This window comes from Arachis stenosperma, chromosome 2, assembly GCF_014773155.1.
Source record: "Arachis stenosperma cultivar V10309 chromosome 2, arast.V10309.gnm1.PFL2, whole genome shotgun sequence".
NCBI classification, from domain to species: domain Eukaryota; kingdom Viridiplantae; phylum Streptophyta; class Magnoliopsida; order Fabales; family Fabaceae; genus Arachis; species Arachis stenosperma.
In genome coordinates this window covers 43,277,956-43,298,863 of record NC_080378.1, presented here as the reverse complement: position 1 = coordinate 43,298,863, position 20,908 = coordinate 43,277,956, and the positions used below count along the sequence as shown (strand labels likewise).

General features: G+C 39.8%; 1 non-coding gene across 1 annotated transcript; it reads left to right on the top strand.

Annotated features, from left to right (window-relative positions):
- Positions 1-3,086: 3,086 nt before the first annotated feature.
- On the top strand, positions 3,087-3,194 carry LOC130964350 (small nucleolar RNA R71). The gene has a single exon (XR_009080447.1). It is a non-coding gene; the product is annotated as a small nucleolar RNA R71 (small nucleolar RNA).
- The last annotated feature ends 17,714 nt before the right edge of the window (positions 3,195-20,908 follow it).

The following is a 20,908-nucleotide window of genomic DNA, read 5'->3' as shown; positions in this document are numbered from 1 at the left end:
CTTCCCTCTTGAATCTCTCTTCCATTGGGCGCCCTCTTCACATATGACTGTGAGGACTTGGTCCAACCTTTGATCAAAGTTGACCCTTCTAGTGTAAGGATATTCATCTCCTTGCATCATAGGCAAGTTGAATGCCAACCTTACATTTTCCGAACTAAAATCCAAGTATTTCCCCCGAACCATAGTAAGCCAATTCTTTGGATCCGGGTTCACACTTTGATCATGGTTCTTGGTGATCCATGCATTGGCATAGAACTCTTGAACCATTAAGATTCCGACTTGTTGAATGGGGTTGGTAAGAACTTCCCAACCTCTTCTTCGGATCTCATGTCGGATCTCCGGATATTCACTCTTTTTGAGTGAAAAAGGGACCTCGGGGATCACCTTCTTCAAGGCCACAACTTCATAGAAGTGGTCTTGATGCACCCTTGAGATGAATCTCTCCATCTCCCATGACTCGGAGGTGGAAGCTTTTGTCTTCCCTTTCCTCTTTCTAGAGGTTTCTCCGGCCTTGGATGCCATAAATGGTTATGGAAAAACAAAAAGCAATGCTTTTACCACACCAAACATAAAAGGTTTGCTCGTCCTCGAGCAAAAGAAGAAAGAAAAGAGTAGAAGAAGAAGAAATGAGGAAGAAGGGAATGGCTTTGTGTTCGGCCAAAGAGGGGGAGAAGTGGTGTTTAGGTTGTGTAAAAATGAAGGAGTGAAGAAGGGTTTATATAGGAGAGGGGGGCTCATGGTTCGGTCATGTAAGGGTGGGTTTGGGAGGGAAAGTGGTTTGAATTTGAAGGGTGAGGTAGGTGGGGTTTTATGAAGGATAGATGTGAGTGGTGAAGAGAAGATGGGATTTGATAGGTGAAGGGTTTTTGGGGAAGAGGTATTGAGGTGATTGGTGAATGGGTGAAGAAAAAGAGAGGGTGGTGGGGTTGGTGGGGATCCTGTGGGGTCCACAGATCCTGTGGTGTCAAGAAAAAGTCATCCCTGCACCAAATGGCATGCAAAAATGCGTTTTGAGCCAATTCTGGCGTTAAACGCCGGGCTGGTGCCCATTTCTGGCGTTTAACGCCAGGTTCTTGCCCTTTCCTGGCGTTTAACGCCAGTCTGGTGCCCCTTTCTGTCGTTAAACGCCGAGAATGGTGCCAGACTGGGCGTTAAACGCCCATCTGCTAGCCTTACTGGCGTTTAAACGCCAGTAGGTTCTTCCTCCAGGGTGTGCTATTTTTCTTCCTGTTTTTCATTCTGTTTTTGCTTTTTCAATTGATTTTGTGACTTCTCATGATCATCAACCTACAAAAAACATAAAGTAACAAAGGAAAATAGATAAAATATGACATTGGGTTGCCTCCCAACAAGCGCTTCTTTATTGTTAGTAGCTTGACAGAGGGCTCTCATGGACCCTCACAAATGCTCAGAGCAATGTTGGAACCTCCCAACACCAAACTTAGAGTTTGAATGTGGGGTTTCAACACCAAACTTAGAGTTTGGTTGTGGCCTCCCAACACCAAACTTAGAGTTTGACTGTGGGGGCTCTGCTTGACTCTGAATTGAAAGAAGCTCTTCATGCTTCCTCTCCATGGTGACAGAGGGATATCCTTAAGCCTTAAACACAAAGGATTCTTCATTCACTTGAATGATCAGTTCACATCCATCAACATCAATCACAGCCTTTGCTGTGGCTAGGAAGGGTCTGCCAAGGATGATAGATTCATCCATGCACTTCCCAGTCTCTAGGACTATAAAATCAGCAGGGATGTAATGGTCTTCAATCTTCACCAAAACATCCTCTACAAGTCCATAAGCTTGTTTTCTTGAATTGTCTGCCATCTCTAGTGAGATTCTTGCAGCTTGCACCTCAAAGATCCCTAGCTTCTCCATTACAGAGAGAGGCATGAGGTTTACACTTGACCCTAAGTCACACAGAGCCTTCTTGAAGGTCATGGTGCATATGGTACATGGTATTGAAAACTTCCCAGGGTCTTGTCTCTTTTGAGGTAATTTCTGCCTAGACCAGTCATCCAGTTCTTTGGTGAGCAAAGGGGGTTCATCCTCCCAAGTCTCATTTCCAAATAACTTGTCATTTAGCTTCATGATTGCTCCAAGGTATTTAGCAACTTGCTCTTCAGTGACATATTCATCCTCTTCAGAGAAGGAATACTCATCAGAGCTCATGAATGGCAGAAGTAAGTCCAATGGAATCTCTATGGTCTCATTTTGAGCCTCAGATTCCCATGGTTCCTCATTAGGGAACTCATTGGAGGTCAGTGCATGCCCATTGAGGTCTTCCTCAGTGGCGTTTACTGCCTCTCCTTCCTCTCCAAATTCGGCCATGTTGATGGCCTTGCACTCTCCTTTTGGATTTTCTTCTGTATTGCTTGGGAGAGTACTAGGAGGGAGTTCAGTAACTTTCTGCTCAGCTGTCCCACTTGTGCCTCCAAATTCCTAATGGAGGACCTTGTTTCAGTCATGAAACTTTGAGTGGTTTTGATTAGATCAGAGACCATGGTTGCTAAGTCATAGGGGTTCTGCTTAGAATTCTCTGTCTGTTGCTGAGAAGATGATGGAAAAGGCTTGCCATTGCTAAACCTGTTTCTTCCACCATTATTGTTGTTGAAACCTTGTTGAGGTCTCTGTTGATCCTTCCATGAGAAATTTGGATGATTTCTCCATGAAGAATTATAGGTGTTTCCATAGGGTTCTCCTAGGTAATTCACCTCTTCCATTGAAGGGTTCTCAGGATCATAGGCTTCTTCTTCAGATGAAGCATCCTTAGTACTGCTTGGTGCATTTTGCATTCCAGACAGACTTTGAGAAATTAAATTGACTTGTTGAGTCAATATCTTGTTCTGAGCCAGAATGGCATTCAGAGTATCAATCTCAAGAACTCCTTTCTTCTGATTTGTCCCATTGTTCACAGGATTCCTTTCAGAAGTGTACATGAATTGGTTATTTGCAACCATTTCAATTAGTTCTTGAGCTTCTGTAGGCGTCTTCTTCAGATGAAGAGATCCTCCAGTAGAGCTATCCAAAGACATCTTGGATAGTTCACAGAGACCATCATAGAAAATACCTATGATGCTCCATTCAGAAAGCATATCAGATGGACACTTTCTGATCAATTGTTTGTATCTTTCCCAAGCTTCATAGAGGGATTCTCCATCCTTCTGTCTGAAGGTTTGGACTTCCAGTCTTAGCTTACTCAATTTTTGAGGTGGAAAGAACTTTGCCAAGAAGGCATTGACTAGCTTTTCCCATGAGTCCAGGCTTTCTTTAGGTTGTGAGTCCAACCATGTCCTAGCTCTGTCTCTTACAGCAAAAGGGAATAGCATAAGTCTGTAGACCTCAGGGTCAACCCCATTAGTCTTGACAGTGTCACAGATTTGCAAGAATTCAGCTAAGAACTGATGAGGATCTTCCAATGGAAGTCCATGGAACTTGCAATTCTGTTGCATTAGAGAAACTAATTGAGGCTTAAGCTCAAAGTTGTTTGCTCCAATGGCAGGGATAGAGATGCTTCTCCCATAGAAGTCGGGAGTAGGTGCAGTAAAGTCACCCAGCACCTTCCTTGCATTGTTGGCATTGTTGTTGTTTTCGGCTACCATGGGTTCTTCTTCTTTGAAGATTTCTGTTAGGTCCTCTACAGAGAGTTGTGCCTTAGCTTCTCTTAGCTTTCGCTTCAAGGTCCTTTCAGGTTCAGGGTCAGCTTCAACAAGAATGCCTTTGTCTTTGTTCCTGCTCATATGAAAGAGAAGAGAACAAGAAAATATGGAATCCTCTATGTCACAGTATAGAGATTCCTTGAGGTGTCAGAGGAAAAGAAAAATAGAAGGAATAGGCAGAAGGATTCGAACTTTAATCAGATAGAGTTTGAATTGTGCATTGAGAATGAGTGGTACTCCATAAATAGAAGGATGTGAAAAGAGAGGAAGAAATTTTCGAAAATTAAGTTAAAAAGATTTTAAAAACATTTTGAAAAACTTTAATTGATTTTCGAAAACCAAGAGTGGGAAAGAAATCAAGTGATTTTTGAAAAAGATTTTGAATTTAGAAATCAAAAAGATATGATTGAAAACTATTTTGAAAAAGATGTGATTAAAAAGATTTGATTGAAAAGTTATGCTTTTAAAAAGATATGATTGAAAAGATATGATTTGAAAACAATTTAAAAAGATTTGATTTTAAAAATTAATGACTTGCCTAACAAGAAAAGATATGATTCAAACATTAAACCTTTCTCAACAGAAAAGGCAACATACTTGAAATGTTGAATCAAATCATTAATTGATAGCAAGTATCTTTGAAAAAGGAAAGAAATTGATTTTGAAAAAGATTTGATTGAAAAGATATGATTTGAAAAAGATTTGTTTTTTGAAAAACTTTGAAAACTTGAAAAAAAATTGATTTGAAAACAAAATCCTCCCTCTTGTGCCATCCTGGCGTTAAACGCCCAGAATGGTGCACATTCTGGCGTTTAACGCCCAATGCACTACCTTTTTGGGCGTTAAACGCCCAACCAGGTACCCTGGCTGGCGTTTAAACGCCAGTCTGTCCTTCTTCACTGGGCGTTTTGAACACCCAGCTTTTTCTGTGTAATTCCTCTACTGCATGTTCTGAATCTTCAGTTCCCTGTACTATTGACTTGAAAATAGAACCAAGATCAAATAAACAATGCATGCAAGACACCAAACTTAAAATTAGACACTAGACTCAAACAAGAAATATAAAATATTTTTGGTTTTTATGATTTTAAAATTTTTTTTGGATTTTTCGAAAATTATATGGAAATAGAAAATAAAGGTTTCAGAATTCTTAATTTGGATTCCAGGAATCATTGCAATGCTAGTCTAAGACTCCGGTCCAGGAATTAGATGGCTTCACAGCCAGCCAAGCTTTCAAAGAAAGCTTCGGTCCAAAACACTAGACATGGCCAATGGCCAGCCAAGCCTTACCAGATCATTGCTCCAATAGCAATATTGATAGAAATCAACAAGCTCTTGTGATGATCAGTTGAAACCTCGGTCCAATAAGATTAGACATGGCTTCACAGCCAGCCAGACTTCAACAGATCATCATGAAACACTAGAATTCATTCTTAAGAACTCTGAAGAAAAATACCTAATCTAAGCAACAAGATGAACCGTCAGTTGTCCATACTCGAAACAATCCCCGGCAACGGCGCCAAAAACTTGGTGTGCGAAATTGTGATCACTACTTTTCACAACTCAAATAATCCCTAGTAATGGCCCCAAAAACTTGGTGCTCAATACCATGGCATAAACACAACTTTGCACAACTAACCAGCAAGTGCACTGGGTCGTCCAAGTAATAAACCTTACGCGAGTAAGGGTCGATCCCACGGAGATTGTTGGTATGAAGCAAGCTATGGTCACCTTGTAAATCTTAGTCAGGCAGACTCAAATGGGTATAGATGATATATGAATAAAACATAAAGATAAAGATAGAGATACTTATGTATATCATTGGTGAGAGCTTCAGATAAGCGTATGAAGATGCTTGTCCCTTCCGTCTCTCTGCTTTCCTACTGTCTTCATCCAATCCTTCTTACTCCTTTCCATGGCAAGCTTATGCAAGGGTTTCACCGTTGTCAGTGGCTACCTCCCATCCTCTCAGTGGAAATGTTCAACGCACCCTGTCACGGCACGGCTATCCATCTGTCGGTTCTCGATCAGGCCGGAATAGAATCCAGTGATTCTTTTGCGTCTGTCACTAACGCCCCGCCCTCAGGAGTTTGAAGCACGTCACAGTCATTCAATCATTGAATCCTACTCAGAATACCACAGACAAGGTTAGACCTTCCGGATTCTCTTGAATGCCGCCATCAGTTCTTGCCTATACCACGAAGACTCTGATCTCACGGAATGGCTGGCTCGTTTGTCAGGCGAGCACTCGGTTGTCAGGCGATCAACCATGCATCGTGTATCAGGAATCTAAGAGATATTCACCCAATCTAAGGTAGAACGGAGGTGGTTGTCAGTCACACGTTCATAGGTGAGAATGATGATGAGTGTCACGGATCATCACATTCATCAAGTTGAAGAACAAGTGATATCTTGGAACAAGAACAAGCGGAATTGAATAGAAGAACAATAGTAATTGCATTAATACTCGAGGTACAGCAGAGCTCCACACCTTAATCTATGGTGTGTAGAAACTCCACCGTTGAAAATACATAAGAACAAGGTCTAGGCATGGCCGAATGGCCAGCCTCCCAAAGTGATCAAAAGATCTAAAGATCAAAAGATTCCAAAGATCAGAAGATGTAAATACAATAGTAAAAGGTCCTACTTATAGGAAACTAGTAGCCTAAGGTTTACAAAGATGAGTAAATGACATAAAAATCCACTTCCGAGCCCACTTGGTGTGTGCTTGGGCTGAGCAATGAAGCATTTTTCGTGTAGAGACTCTTCTTGGAGTTAAACGCCAGCTTTTATGCCAGTTTGGGCATTTAACTCCCATTTTGGTGCCAGTTCCAGCGTTTAACGCTGGGAATTCTGAAGGTGACTTTGAACGCCGGTTTGGGCCATCAAATCTTGGGCAAAGTATGGACTATCATATATTGCTGGAAAGCCCAGGATGTCTACTTTCCAACGCCGTTGAGAGCGCGCCAATTGGGCTTCTGTAGCTCCAGAAAATCCACTTCGAGTGCAGGGAGGTCAGAATCCAACAGCATCTGCAGTCCTTTTCAGTCTTTGAATCAGATTTTTGCTCAGGTCCCTCAATTTCAGCCAGAAAATACCTGAAATCACAGAAAAACACACAAACTCATAGTAAAGTCCAGAAAAGTGAATTTTAACTAAAAACTAATAAAAATATACTAAGAACTCAACTAAAACTACTAAAAACATACTAAAAACAATGCCAAAAAGCGTACAAATTATCCGCTCATCAACGAATATATTAGAACAGGAATAAATCGAATTGAATAGAAAATAGTAGTAATTGCATTGAAACTTGAGGTACAGCAGAGCTCCACACCCTTAATCTATGGTGTGTAGAAACTCCACCGTTGAAAATACATAAGTGATGAAGGTCCAGGCATGGCTGAGAGGCCAGCCCCCAAAACGTGGTCAAAAGATAAGAAATACAATCCAAGACATCTTATAAACTAGTAAAAAGTTCTATTTATACTAAACTAGCTACTAGGGTTTATAGAGGTAAGTACTTGATGCATAAATTCACTTCTGGGGCCCACTCGGTGTGTGCTTGGGCTGAGCTTGATCTATCCACGAGCTGAGGCTTCTCTTGGAGTTGAACACCAAGTTGTAACGTGTTTTGGGCGTTCAACTCTGGTTCGTGACGTGTTTCTGGCGTTTGACTCCAGAATGTAGCATGGAACTGGCGTTGAGCGCCAGTTTACGTCCTCAAATCTCAAATAAAGTATGGACTATTATATATTGCTGGAAAGCTCTGGATGTCTACTTTCCAACGCTTTTGAGAGCGCGCCATTTGAAGTTCTGTAGCTCCATAAAATCTATTTTGAGTGCAAGGAGGTTAGATTCCAACAGCATCCGCAGTCCTTTGTCATCCTATCAAAGTTTTGCTCAGGTCCCCCAATTTCAGCCAGAAAATACCTAAAATCACAGAAAAACACACAAACTCATAGTAAAGTCCAGAAATGTGAATTTAGCATAAAAACTAATGAAAACATCCCTAAAAGTAACTAGATCATACTAAAAACTACCTAAAAATAATGCCAAAAAGCGTATAAATTATTCGCTCATCACCTACTAATGCGGATAATTGGATACAAGCTATTGAGCGAGCTTTACAAGCTCAGCAGGTTCCTAATGAACAGTGGGTTGAGTTTAGAACCTACCAGCTGCACGGTGAAGCTCAGCATTGGTGGCAGGGCATGAGGCGTATTCTGCAGCCTGATGGGGTTGTGATCTCGTGGGAGTTGTTCCGAGAAGAATTCTATAAAAAATACTTTCCCAGCTCAGTTAGGAATTCCAAGAAATTTGAACTGCTTCAGTTGAAACAAGGCCAGATGACCGTTACTGAGTACACAAGTAAATTTGAGGAACTATGCCGCTTTTCACGCATCTGTCAGGGAGCTCCTGAGGATTTTGCTGAGTGAAAATGCATTAAGTATGAAGAAGGCCTTCGTAGTGACATTTAGAGCTTTGTAGCACCTATGGAGATCTGAACCTTCTCTGAACTGGTGAGCAAAACCAGAGTTGCTGAAGAATGTCTGAGAAAGGCGACATTAGATAAGAGTGACCACCAAAGCTCTGTTAGGGAAGATCGCGGAAGAAATTTTGCTCCTAGAGGTCAAAATTTCAAGCGAGGCGGCAATATTCCACAGCAACATCATGGCCAGAATAGCTTTCAGAGGTTCAATAATAACAAGAACCAGGGAAAAGGGCACGGAAAGCAGGCTCATTTTCCACAGGACGACTTGACTTGCAGGAGGTGTGGAAGGTACCACCCAAACACTCTGTGTAGGGCCGGTTGGGATGTCTGTTATTACTGTGGAAGAGCCGGACATATGTCCTGGAATTGCCCAAAAAAGAAGAATCATGATGCTAGGAGAGCTCCGCAGGCGGGACGAGTGTACACTATTTTGCCTGCTTTGCATGATGATAACCTATAACACTTATCATAATTCACCATCGGGCTGTGAGAATTGTAACTTCCAAGGGAATGATTGAAAGATGACTTTTAATTACTGAGACAGAACGGCAGTTGGTTGAAAGAGGATTGGAAGAGTAAGCATACAACTTGAGTTATAGGTTAGGGATCGAGAGTGTTGAGAGTGGTGCGACGACACTATTAGAATCGATGGAACTCAAGAGCTTGAAGGATTATAAAATAGAGGACGAGATCCGTCCAATCAAGTGTTCCCGGTATGAAATACCAATTGGACTGGAGAGTGCGTTAATGAATCCTTCCGAGTCATCCTAACCTTTTTTTGTAGCTTACAATGGAATTCTACCCCGAATGCCTTCTTAAATAATGAATGGATCAACTCCTAATTCTATCCCATACTTGCGCGAATCTCGTTTCTTTCAAATGAGTCTGAGTTTGTCTTGTCATAATAATGTAAGTTCGTGAATCTTAGGAACTTGTCGCGAGTAAAATTGCTCTCTTTTATAAAACTGGAAATCCGTTAACATCAGGGTGCGCTATATCTTCTCCTCAAACTAGCTTGAATTTCAATTCCTCTCTAAGAGTGCACCTTAACCCCTTCTTGTATATCTTGTTAATCTCTAGAACTTGTTGTACCCATCATATAGAGCATCCCTTTATTATGCAACAAATACCGTTCCAGTAATTCAATTACCTCTGGATTTATCATCTTTACAAGCTTGAGTCAGCATCACGTATAATGCCTAACCAAAAAAAAATGTCGGTCCTTTAATATTCTTCCATACCTTAGAAAACATTACTGTTTAGACACTTGACAGCAGTAACGGTTCTGAACTTCCTCGAAAGAAACTAGTTACACATTATTATATATTACTTTGACAGTCGGTGCGCAATTAAGATTAAAGGATTAAAACCAGAAGGTATTGAATTGTTTATGATATTAGTACGGAATAAGAATTGGAATGGGAGAACACACCTAAGGATTTGAACCCAAGAAGAGAAATGATCAATGCGCCTATCTCAGGTTACTAAACTTGAATTTTGGGGGCAAAATTCCTAATTAGGTGGGTAGGATGCTGGTGGACGAAATTGTGATTCTTAAAGTTGTACTTCTTGTACTTTTATGGAATTTGAAATTGGCACGTGTGATCACAACTCCGTTCAACTTAACCAGCAAGTGTACTGGTCATCCAAGTAATACCTTACGTGAGTAAGGGTCGATCCCACAGAGATTGTTGGTATGAAACAAGCTATGGTCACCTTGTAAATCTCAGTTAGGCAGATTAAATTGGTTTATGGTTTCGAAAATTAATAATAAAAAGAAAATAAAGAAGGGTAGAAATACTTATGTAAATCAATGGTGGGAATTTCAGATAGATGTATCGAGAAGATGTGTTCCTCTTGAAACTCTACTTCACTACTCGCTCTTCCTTCAATCCTTCTTACTCCTTTCCATGGCAAGCTGTATGTAGGGCATCACTATCATCAATGGCTACTTTTAATCCTCTCGGGAAAATGGTCCTATGCGCTGTCACTGCACGGCTAATCGTCTAGAGGCATCACCCTTGGTTGATAGCTACATCCCATCCTCTCAGTGAAAATGGTCCAAATGCTCTGTCACAGCACGGCTAATCATCTATCGGTTCTCAATCAGGTTGGAATAGAATCCATTGATTCTTTTGCGTTTGTCACTAACGCCCAGCCTTCAGGAGTTTGAAGCTCGTCACAGTCATTCAATACCGGAATCTTACTCGGAATACCACAGACAAGGTTAGACTTTCCGGATTCCCAGGATCCTACTCGGAATACCACAGACAAGGTTAGACTTTCCGGATCCTCATGAATGCCGCCATCTATCTAGCTTATACCACGAAGATTCTGTTGGGGAATCTAAGAGATATGCGCCCGGCCTAAGGTAGAACGGAAGTGGTTGTCAATCACGCGCGTTCATAGGTGAGAATGATAATGAGTGTCACGGATCATCACATTCATCAAAGTGTTGTGCAACGTATATCTTGGAATAAGAATAAGAGAAAATTGAATAAAAAGTAATAGTAATTGTATTGAAACTTGAGGTACAGCAGAGCTCCACACCCTTAATCTATGGTGTGCAGAAACTCCACCGTTGAAAATACATAAGTAAAAAGTTCAGACATGGCCGAATGGCCAGCCCCCAAAACGTGATCACAGGATTCAAAATACAATCCAGGATAATAATATGATAGTAAAAAGTTCTATTTATAATAAACTAGCTCCTAGGGTTTACATGAGTAAGTAATTGATGCATAAATCCACTTCCGGGGCCCACTTGGTGTATGCTTGGGCTGAGCTAGATCAATCCACGAGCTGAGGCTCCTCTTGGAGTTGAACTCCAAGTTATGACGTGTTTTGGGCGTTCAACTCCGGATCATGACGTTTTCCTGGCGTTTAACTCCAGACAGCACCATGTACTTGGCGTTCAACGCCAAGTTACGTCGTCAATTTCCGAATAAAGTATGGACTATTATATGTTGCTGGAAAAATCTGGATGTCTACTTTCCAACGCCGTTGAGAGCGCGCCATTTGGAGTTATGTAGCTCCAGAAAATCCATTTTGAGTGTAGGGAGGTCAGATTCCAACAGCATCAGCAGTCCTTTTGTCAGCCTTTTTCAGAGTTTTGCTCAAGTCCCTCAATTTCAGCCAGAATTTACCTAAAATCACAGAAAAACACACAAACTCATAGTAAAGTGCAAAAATGTGAATTTAACATAAAATCTAATGAAAACATCCCTAAAAGTAGCTTGAACTTACTAAAAACTACCTAAAAACAATGCCAAAAAGCGTATAAATTATCCGCTCATCACAACACCAAACTTAAATTGTTGCTTGTCCCCAAGCAACTGAAAATCAAATGGGATAAAAGAAGAGAATATACTATAAATTCCAGAATATCAATAAATATTAATTATAATTAGATGAGCGGGACTTGTAACTTTTTGCTTCTGAACAGTTTTGGCATCTCACTTTTTCCTTTGAAGTTCTAAATGATTGGCTTCTCTAGGAACTTAGAATTTCGGATAGTGTTATTGACTTTCCTAGTTAAGCATGTTGATTCTTGAACACAGCTACTTATGAGTCTTGGCCGTGGCCCTAAGCACTTTGTTTTCCAGTATTACCACCGGATACATAAATGCCACAGACACATAACTGGGTGAACCTTTTCAGATTGTGACTCAGCTTTGCTAGAGTCCCCAGTTAGTGGTGTCCAGAGCTCTTAAGCACACTCTTTTGCTTTGGATCACGACTTTAACCACTCAGTCTCAAGCTTTTCACTTGGACCTTCATGACACAAGCTCATGGTTAGGGACAGCTTAGTTTAGCCGCTTAGGCCTGGATTTTATTTCCTTGGGCCCTCCTATCCATTGATGCTCAAAGCCTTGGATCCATTTTACCCTTGCCTTTTGGTTTTAAGGGCTATTGGCTTTTTCTGCTTGCTTTTTCTTTTTCTTTGCTATTTTTTTCTTTTCGCCAATTTTTTTTTATTTTTTTCTATTTTTTTCGCAAGCTTTTGTTTTCACTGCTTTTTCTTGCTTCAAGAATCAATTTCATGATGTTTTTCAGATCATCAATAACATTTCTCTTTGTTCATCATTCTTTCAAGAGCCAACAATTTTAACATTCATAAACAACAAGATCAAAAGACATATGCACTATTCAAGCATTCATTCAGAAAACAAAAGTATTGTCACCACATCAATATAATTAAATTAAATTCAAGGATAATTTCGAAATTTATGTACTTCTTGTTCTTTTGAATTAAAACATTTTTCATTTAAGAGAGGTGAAGGATTAATGGATTTTATTCATAGCTTTAAGGCATGGTTACATACTAATGATCATGAAATAAAGACACAAAACATAGATAAACACAACATTAAAAACCAAAAAACAGAAAGAAATAAAGAACAAGGAATGAATCCACCTTTAGTGGCGTCTTCTTCTTGAAGGACCAACAATGTCCTTAAGCTCTTCTATGTCCCTTCCTTGCCTTTGTTGCTCCTCCCTCATTGCTCTTTGGTCTTCTCTTATTTCTTGGAGAATGATGGAGTGCTCATGATGTTCCACCCTTAATTGTTCAACATTGTGGCTCAAACCTTCTAAGGAAGTGTTGAGTTATTCCCAATAGTTGTTGGGAGGAAAGTGCATCCCTTGAGGCATCTCAGGGATTTCTTGATGATGAGCTTCCTCGTGCATCTCTTGAGAACCGTGAGGGGTCTCTCTTGCTTGCTCCATTCTCTTCTTGGTGATGGGCTTATCCTCTTCAATGAGGATGTCTCCTTCTATGATAACTCCAGCTGAGTAACATAGATGGCAAATAAGGTGAGGAAAAGCTAGCCTTGCCATGGGTGAGGGCTTGTCGGCTATTTTGTAGATTTCATTGGAGATGGCCTCATGAACTTCTACTTCCTCTCCAATCATGATGCCATGAATCATGATGGCCCGATCCACAGTAACTTCAGATCAGTTGCTAGTTGGAATGATGGAGCGTTGAATGAACTCCAACCATCCTCTAGCTACAGGCTTGAGGTCCAGTCTTCTTAGTTGGACTGGCTTGCCTTTGGAGTCTCTCTTCCATTGAGCTCCTTCCACACAAATATCCATAAGGACTTGGTCTAACCTTTGATCAAAGTTGACCCTTCTAGTGTAGGGGCGTTCATCTCCTTGCATCATGGGCAAGTGGAATGCCAACCTCACATTTTCCGGACTAAAATCCAAGTATTTCCCCCGAACCATTGTGAGATAATTCTTTGGACTCGGGTTCATACCTTGATCATGGTTCCTAGTGATCCATGCATTGGCATAGAACTCTTGAACCATTAAGATTCCGACTTGTTGCATGGGGTTGGTTAGGACTTCCCAACCTCTTCTTCGGACTTCATGTCGGATCTCCGGATACTCATTTTTCTTGAGCTTGAAAGGGACCTCAGGGATCACCTTCTTCTTTGCCACAACATCATAGAAGTGGTCTTGATGGCTCTTGGAGATGAATCTTTCCATCTCCCATGACTCGGAGGTGGAAGCTTTTGTCTTCCCTTTTCCTTTTCTAAAGGATACTCCGGCCTTAGGTGCCATTGATGGTAATGGAAAAACAAAAAGCTTATGCTTTTACCACACCAAACTTAAAATATTGCTCGCCCTCGAGCAAGAGAAGAAAGAAGAGAAGAAGAAGAAGAAGAAAATATGGTAGAGAGGGAGAGAGGTGGTTTCGGCTAAGTGGGAGAAGAGGGGTGTGTGTTGTGTGAAAATGAAGTAGAATGGAAGGGTATTTATAGGGAGATGGGGGGTATGTATTCGGCCATTTAGGGTGGGAATGGGTGGAAAAATGGTTTTGAAGTTTTGAAGGTAGGTGGGGTTTATGGGAAAGAGTGGATGGATGTGAGTGGTGAATGGGGTAATTGGGAAGAGGAATTGAGGTGATTGGTGAAAGTTGTTGGGAAGTGTGACATGGGGAAGAGTAATCACAAAAACTAGGATTAGGAGGTAAGGTGGGAATATGGTAGGTAGGGATCCTGTGGGGTCCACAGATCCTGAGGTGATCCTGTGGGGTCCACAGGTCCTGAGGTGTCAAGGAATTCCATCCCTGCACCAAATAGGCATGTAAAATGCCTTTGCACACTATTCTGGCGTTTAAACGCCCATTGGTGCACATTCTGGGCGTTCAACGCCCATGTAAAGCATGTTTCTGGCGTTGAACGCCAGTTTCATGCTTGTTACTGGCGTTCAGCGCCAGTTTTTCTTCTTTAGGCACATTTCTGGCGTTCAGCGCCAGAATGTTGCTTGTTTCTGGCGTTCAGCGCCAGAATGATGCTCTGTTCTGGCGTTGAACGCCAGCCAGATGCATCTTACTGGCGTTGAACGCCAGCCTGTGCGTCCTCTAGGGTGTGAATTTTTTTCTTCTGCTGTTTTTGATTCTGTTTTTAATTTTTATGATTTTTTCGTGACTCCTCATGATCATGTACCTAATAAAACACAAAATAACAATAAAATAAAAATTAGATAAATAAAATTGGGTTGCCTCCCAATAAGCGCTTCTTTAATGTCAATAGCTTGACAGTGGCTCTCATGGAGCCACAAGGTGATCAGGTCAATGTTGTATAGTTGGCAACACCAAACTTAGAGTTTGGATATGGGGTCTTAACACCAAACTTAGAGTTTGGTTGTGGCCTCACAACACCAAACTTAGAGTTTGACTGTGTGGGCTCTTCTTGACTCTGAACTGAGAGAAGCTCTTCATGCTTACTCTCTTTTGTCACAAAGGGATGGCCATGTGCCTTAAACACAAGGTAGTCCCCATTCAATTGAAGGACTAATTCACCTCTGTTGACATCTATCACAGCTCCTGCTGTGGCTAGGAAAGGCCTTCCAAGGATGATGCAATCATCCTCTTCCTTCCTAGTGTCTAAGATTATGAAATCAGCAGGGATGTAAAGGCCTTCAACCTTTACTAACACGTCCTCTACTATTCCATAGGCTTGTCTCAATGACTTGTCTGCCAGTTGTAATGAGAACAAGGCAGGTTGTACCTCAATGATCCCCAACTTCTCCATTACAGAGAGTGGCATAAGATTTATCCCTGACCCCAGATCACACAGAGCTTTTTCAAAGATCATGGTGCCTATGGTACAGGGTATTAAGAACTTGCCAGGATCTTGTTTCTTTTGAGGTAGAATTTTCTGAATCCAAATATCCAGTTCATTAATGAGCAAGGGAGGTTCACTTTCCCAAGTCTCATTACCAAATAACTTGGCATTCAGCTTCATGATAGCTCCTAAATATTGAGCAACTTGCTCTCCAGTCACATCTTCATCCTCTTCAGAGGATGAATAGTCTTCAGAACTCATGAATGGCAGAAGGAGATTTAAAGGAATCTCTATGGTCTCTATATGAGCCTCGGATTCCTTTGGATCCTTAATAGGAAACTCCTTCTTGCTTGAGGGACGTCCCAGGAGGTCTTTCTCACTAGGATTTTCGTCCTCCTCCTCCCTTGTGCATTCGGCCACTTTGATTATATCAATGGCTTTGCACTCTCCTTTTGGATTCTCTTCTGTATTGCTTGGGAGAATACTGGGAGGAGTTTCAATGACTTTCTTACTTAACTGGCCCACTTATGCCTCCAGATTTCTAATGGAGGATCTTGTTTCACTCATGAAACTAAAAGTGGCCTTTGACAGATCAGAGACTACATTGGCTAAATTAGAGGTGTTTTGTTCAGAATTCTCTGTCTGTTGTTGAGAAGATGATGGATATGGCTTGCTATTGCTCAGCCTATTGCGTCCACCATTGTTAAAGCCTTGTTGAGGCTTTTGTTGATCCTTCCATGAGAAATTTGGATGATTTCTCCATGATGAGTTATAGGTGTTTCCATAAGGTTCACCCATGTAATTAACCTCTGCCATGGCAGGGTTCTCAAGATCATAAGCTTCTTCAGAAGCTGCCTCTCTAGTACTGTTGGATGCATGTTGCCATCCATTCAGATTTTGAGAGATCATGTTGACCTGTTGAGTCAACACTTTGTTCTGAGCCAATATGGCATTCAGAGTATCAATTTCAAGAACTCCTTTCTTCTGAGGTATCCCATTGTTCACGGAATTCCTCTCAGAAGTGTACATGAATTGGTTGTTTGCAACCATGTCAATGAGTTCTTGAGCCTCTTCAGGCGTTTTCTTCAGGTGAATAGATCCACCTGCAGAATGGTCCAATGACATTTTTGAAAATTCAGAGAGACCATAATAGAATATATCTAATATGGTCCATTCTGAAAACATGTCAGATGGACATCTTTTGGTCAGCTGCTTGTATCTTTTCCAAGCTTCATAGAGGGATTCACCATCTTTTTGTTTGAAGGTTTAAACATCCACTCTCAGCTTGCTCAGCTTTTGAGGAGGAAAGAATTTATCCAAGAAGGCTGTGACCAGCTTATCCCAGGAATCCAGGCTATCCTTAGGTTGTGAATCCAACCATATTCTAGCTTTGTCTCTTACAGCAAAAGGGAAAAGCATGAGTCTGTAGACTTCAGGATCAACTCCATTCGTCTTTACAGTCTCACAGATCTGCAAGAACTCAGTTAAAAACTGATAAGGATCTTCAGATGGAAGTCCATAAAACTTGCAGTTTTGTTGCATTAAGGCAACTAGCTGAGGTTTCAGCTCGAAGTTGTTGGCTCCAATGGCAGGAATGGAGATGCTTCTTCCATCAAACTTGGACGTTGGCTTTGTGAAGTCACCAAACATTCTCCTTGCATTATTATTATTTTCGGCTGCCATCTCCTTCTCTTGTTCGAAAATTTCTGAAAGGTTGTTTCTGGATTGTTGTAATTTAGCTTCTCTTAATTTTCTCTTCAAAGTCCTTTCAGGTTCTGGATCAATTTCAACAAGAGTGCCTTTATCCCTGTTCCTGCTCATATGAAAGAGAAGAAAACAAGAAAAGAAAGAGGAATCCTCTATGTTACAGTATAGAGATTCCTTTATGTTAGTAGAAAAAGAAGGGAGTAGAAGAATGAAGAAGAATTCGGATTTTTAGATGAAGAGAGGTGAAGAGAAGTGTTAGTAAACAAATAATTAAATAGAAGAAGAAAAGAGAAAGAGAATTTCGAAAATAATTTTAAAAAGGGTTAGTGATTTTCGAAAATTAGAGATAAATTGTAATTAAAATTATTAATTAATTAAAAAGAATTTTTGAAAAAGAGAGAGGTATTTTCGAAATTAGAGAGGGAGAAGTAGTTAGTTGGTTTTGAAAAAGATAAGAAACAAACAAAAAGTTAGTTAGTTGATTGAAAAAGATTTGAAATCAAATTTTAAAAAGATAAGAAAATAAGAAGTTATATAAGATATTTTGAAATCAAATTTTGAAAAAGATAAAATTTTGAGAAGGATAAGATAAAAAGATAAGATAAAAATTTGAAGAAAAAGATATTTTGAAAAAGATTTAATTTTTAAAATGACTTAACTAACAAGAAACTACAAGATAAGATTCTAGAATTTAAAGATTGAACCTTTCTTAACAAGAAAGTAACAAACTTCAAATTTTTGAACCAATCACATTAATTGTTAGCTAATTTTCGAAAATTAGATATAAAAGCTAAGAAAAAGATTTTTGAGAAATAATTTTTTTAAAATTTTCGAAAATAATAAAAAAATGAAAAAGATATGATTTTTGAAAAAGATTTTGAAAAGATAAGATTTTTAAAATTGAAAATTTTGACTTGACTTGTAAGAAACAACTAATTTTAAAATTTTTGACCAAGTCAACCCAAAATTTCGAAAATTGGAGGGAAATAAGGAAAAGATATTTTTTTGATTTTTGAATTTTTAATTATGAGAGAGAAAAACAACAAGATTACTCAATGCATGAAATTTTTAGATCAAAACAATGAATGCATGCAAGAATGCTATGAATGTCAAGATGAACACCAAGAACACTTTGAAGATCATGATGAACATCAAGAACATAATTTTGAAAAATTTTTTTGATGCAAAGAAAACATGCAAGACACCAAACTTAGAAATCTTTAATGCATGGACTCTAACAAACAAAAAATGCATATGAAAAACAATCAAACAACACAAAGCAAGAAAACATCAAGATCAAACAAGAAGACTTATCAAGAACAACTTGAAGATCATGAAGAACACTATGAATGCATGGAATTTTCGAAAAATGCAAGAAAAAATTTTTAAAGCATGCAATTGACACCAAACTTAAAAATTGACTCAATATTCAAATAAGAAACACAAAATATTTTTTATTTTTATGATTTTCTAATTTTTTTTTGGAGTTTTATTAATTTTTTTTCGAAAATATAGTTTGGAAAAACAAAAATTAAAAGAAAAATTTTTGAAAAAGTTTTTGAAAAGAAAATTACCTAATCTGAGCAACAAGATGAACCGTCAGTTGTCCATACTCGAACAATCCCTGGCAACGGCGCCAAAAACTTGGTGGACGAAATTGTGATTCTTAAAGTTGTACTTCTTGTACTTTTATGGAATTTGAAATTGGCACGTGTGATCACAACTCCGTTCAACTTAACCAGCAAGTGTACTGGGTCATCCAAGTAATACCTTACGTGAGTAAGGGTCGATCCCACAGAGATTGTTGGTATGAAGCAAGCTATGGTCACCTTGTAAATCTCAGTTAGGCAGATTAAATTGGTTTATGGTTTCGAAAATTAATAATAAAAAGAAAATAAAGAAGGGTAGAAATACTTATATAAATTAATGGTGGGAATTTCAGATAGATGTATGGAGATGCTGTGTTCCTCTTGAAACTCTACTTCACTACTCGCTCTTTCTTCAATCCTTCTTACTCCTTTCCATGGCAAGCTGTATGTAGGGCATCACTATCATCAATGGCTACTTTTAATCCTCTCGGGAAAATGGTCCTATGCGCTGTCACTGCACGGCTAATCGTCTGGAGGCATCACCCTTGGTTGATAGCTACATCCCATCCTCTCAGTGAAAATGGTCCAAATGCTCTGTCACAGCACGACTAATCATCTGTCGGTTCTCAATCAGGTTGGAATAGAATCCATTGATTCTTTTGCGTTTGTCACTAACGCCCAGCCTTCAGGAGTTTGAAGCTCGTCACAGTCATTCAATACCGGAATCTTACTCGGAATACCACAGACAAGGTTAGACTTTCCGGATTCCCAGGATCCTACTCGGAATACCACAGACAAGGTTAGACTTTTCGGATCCTCATGAATGCCGCCATCTATTTAGCTTATACCACGAAGATTCTGTTGGGGAATCTAAGAGATATGCGCCCGGCCTAAGGTAGAACGGAAGTGGTTGTCAATCACGCGCGTTCATAGGTGAGAATGATGATGAGTGTCACGGATCATCACATTCATCAAAGTGTTGTGCAACGTATATCTTGGAATAAGAATAAGAGAAAATTGAATAAAAAGTAATAGTAATTGTATTGAAACTTGAGGTACAGCAGAGCTCCACACCCTTAATCTATGGTGTGCAGAAACTCCACCGTTGAAAATACATAAGTAAAAGGTTCAGGCATGGCCGAATGGCCAGCCCCTAAAACGTGATCACAGGATTCAAAATACAATCCAGGATAATAATATGATAGTAAAAAGTTCTATTTATAATAAACTAGCTCCTAGGGTTTACATGAGTAAGTAATTGATGCATAAATCCACTTCCGGGGCCCACTTGGTGTATGCTTGGGCTGAGCTAGATCAATCCACGAGCTAAGGCTCCTCTTGGAGTTGAACTCCGAGTTATGACGTGTTTTGGGCGTTCAACTCCGGATCATGACGTTTTTCTGGCGTTTAACTCCAGACAGCAGCATGTACTTGGCGTTCAACGCCAAGTTACGTCGTCAATTTCCAAATAAAGTATGGACTATTATATATTGCTGGAAAACTCTGGATGTCTACTTTCCAACGCCGTCGAGAGCGCGCCATTTGGAGTTCTGTAGCTCCAGAAAATCCATTTTGAGTGCAGGGAGGTCAGATTCCAACAGCATCAGCAGTCCTTTTGTCAGCCTTTTTCAGAGTTTTGCTCAAGTCCCTCAATTTCAGCCAGAATTTACCTGAAATCACAAAAAAACACACAAACTCATAGTAAAGTCCAGAAATGTGAATTTAACCTAAAAACTAATGAAAACATCCCTAAAAGTAGCTTGAACTTACTAAAAACTACCTAAAAACAATGCCAAAAAGCGTATAAATTATCCGCTCATCAGATGTAAACCGCGCAAATTTTACAAATAATTAGTCAATAGATTAAATTTTAATAAGAAAAATTAAAAATGTAAATCTAATATTAAAATAGGATAGAGCTAATTAAAACGAGAATTTTGACACTAATTTTAAAGAAATTGGCCCAAGATTGGGCTAAATGGGCCAAACCGGTCAAACCGGACCTAAAATAGGCCCGTGGGCCCCACCCACTCACTTAATAAAGTGAGTTAAGATCTTCTTTCTCCCTTCTTGCATGCTAAACACGCTGTTGGGTGGCCATGGAAGAGGGGAAGAAGCAAAACCTCACCTAAACTTCAATCCTTGATAACTTTTGATCCAGAGCTCCGATCACTGCAACATTTGCAGCCACGCGTCCGCGGCGTCGAACTCTACAAAATCCAGTATCTTTCAAGGTGAGAAAATCAAAATCCCAGCTCCAATTCTCTCTTCTTAAATTTGGGAATATTAAGGTTTTTGGGTGTTAAGATTTTAGTTAAATTGATGATTATAGGATCAAATTGAGTTGAGGAATGAGCGGACTTTAGTTTGATTGAGGCACATACA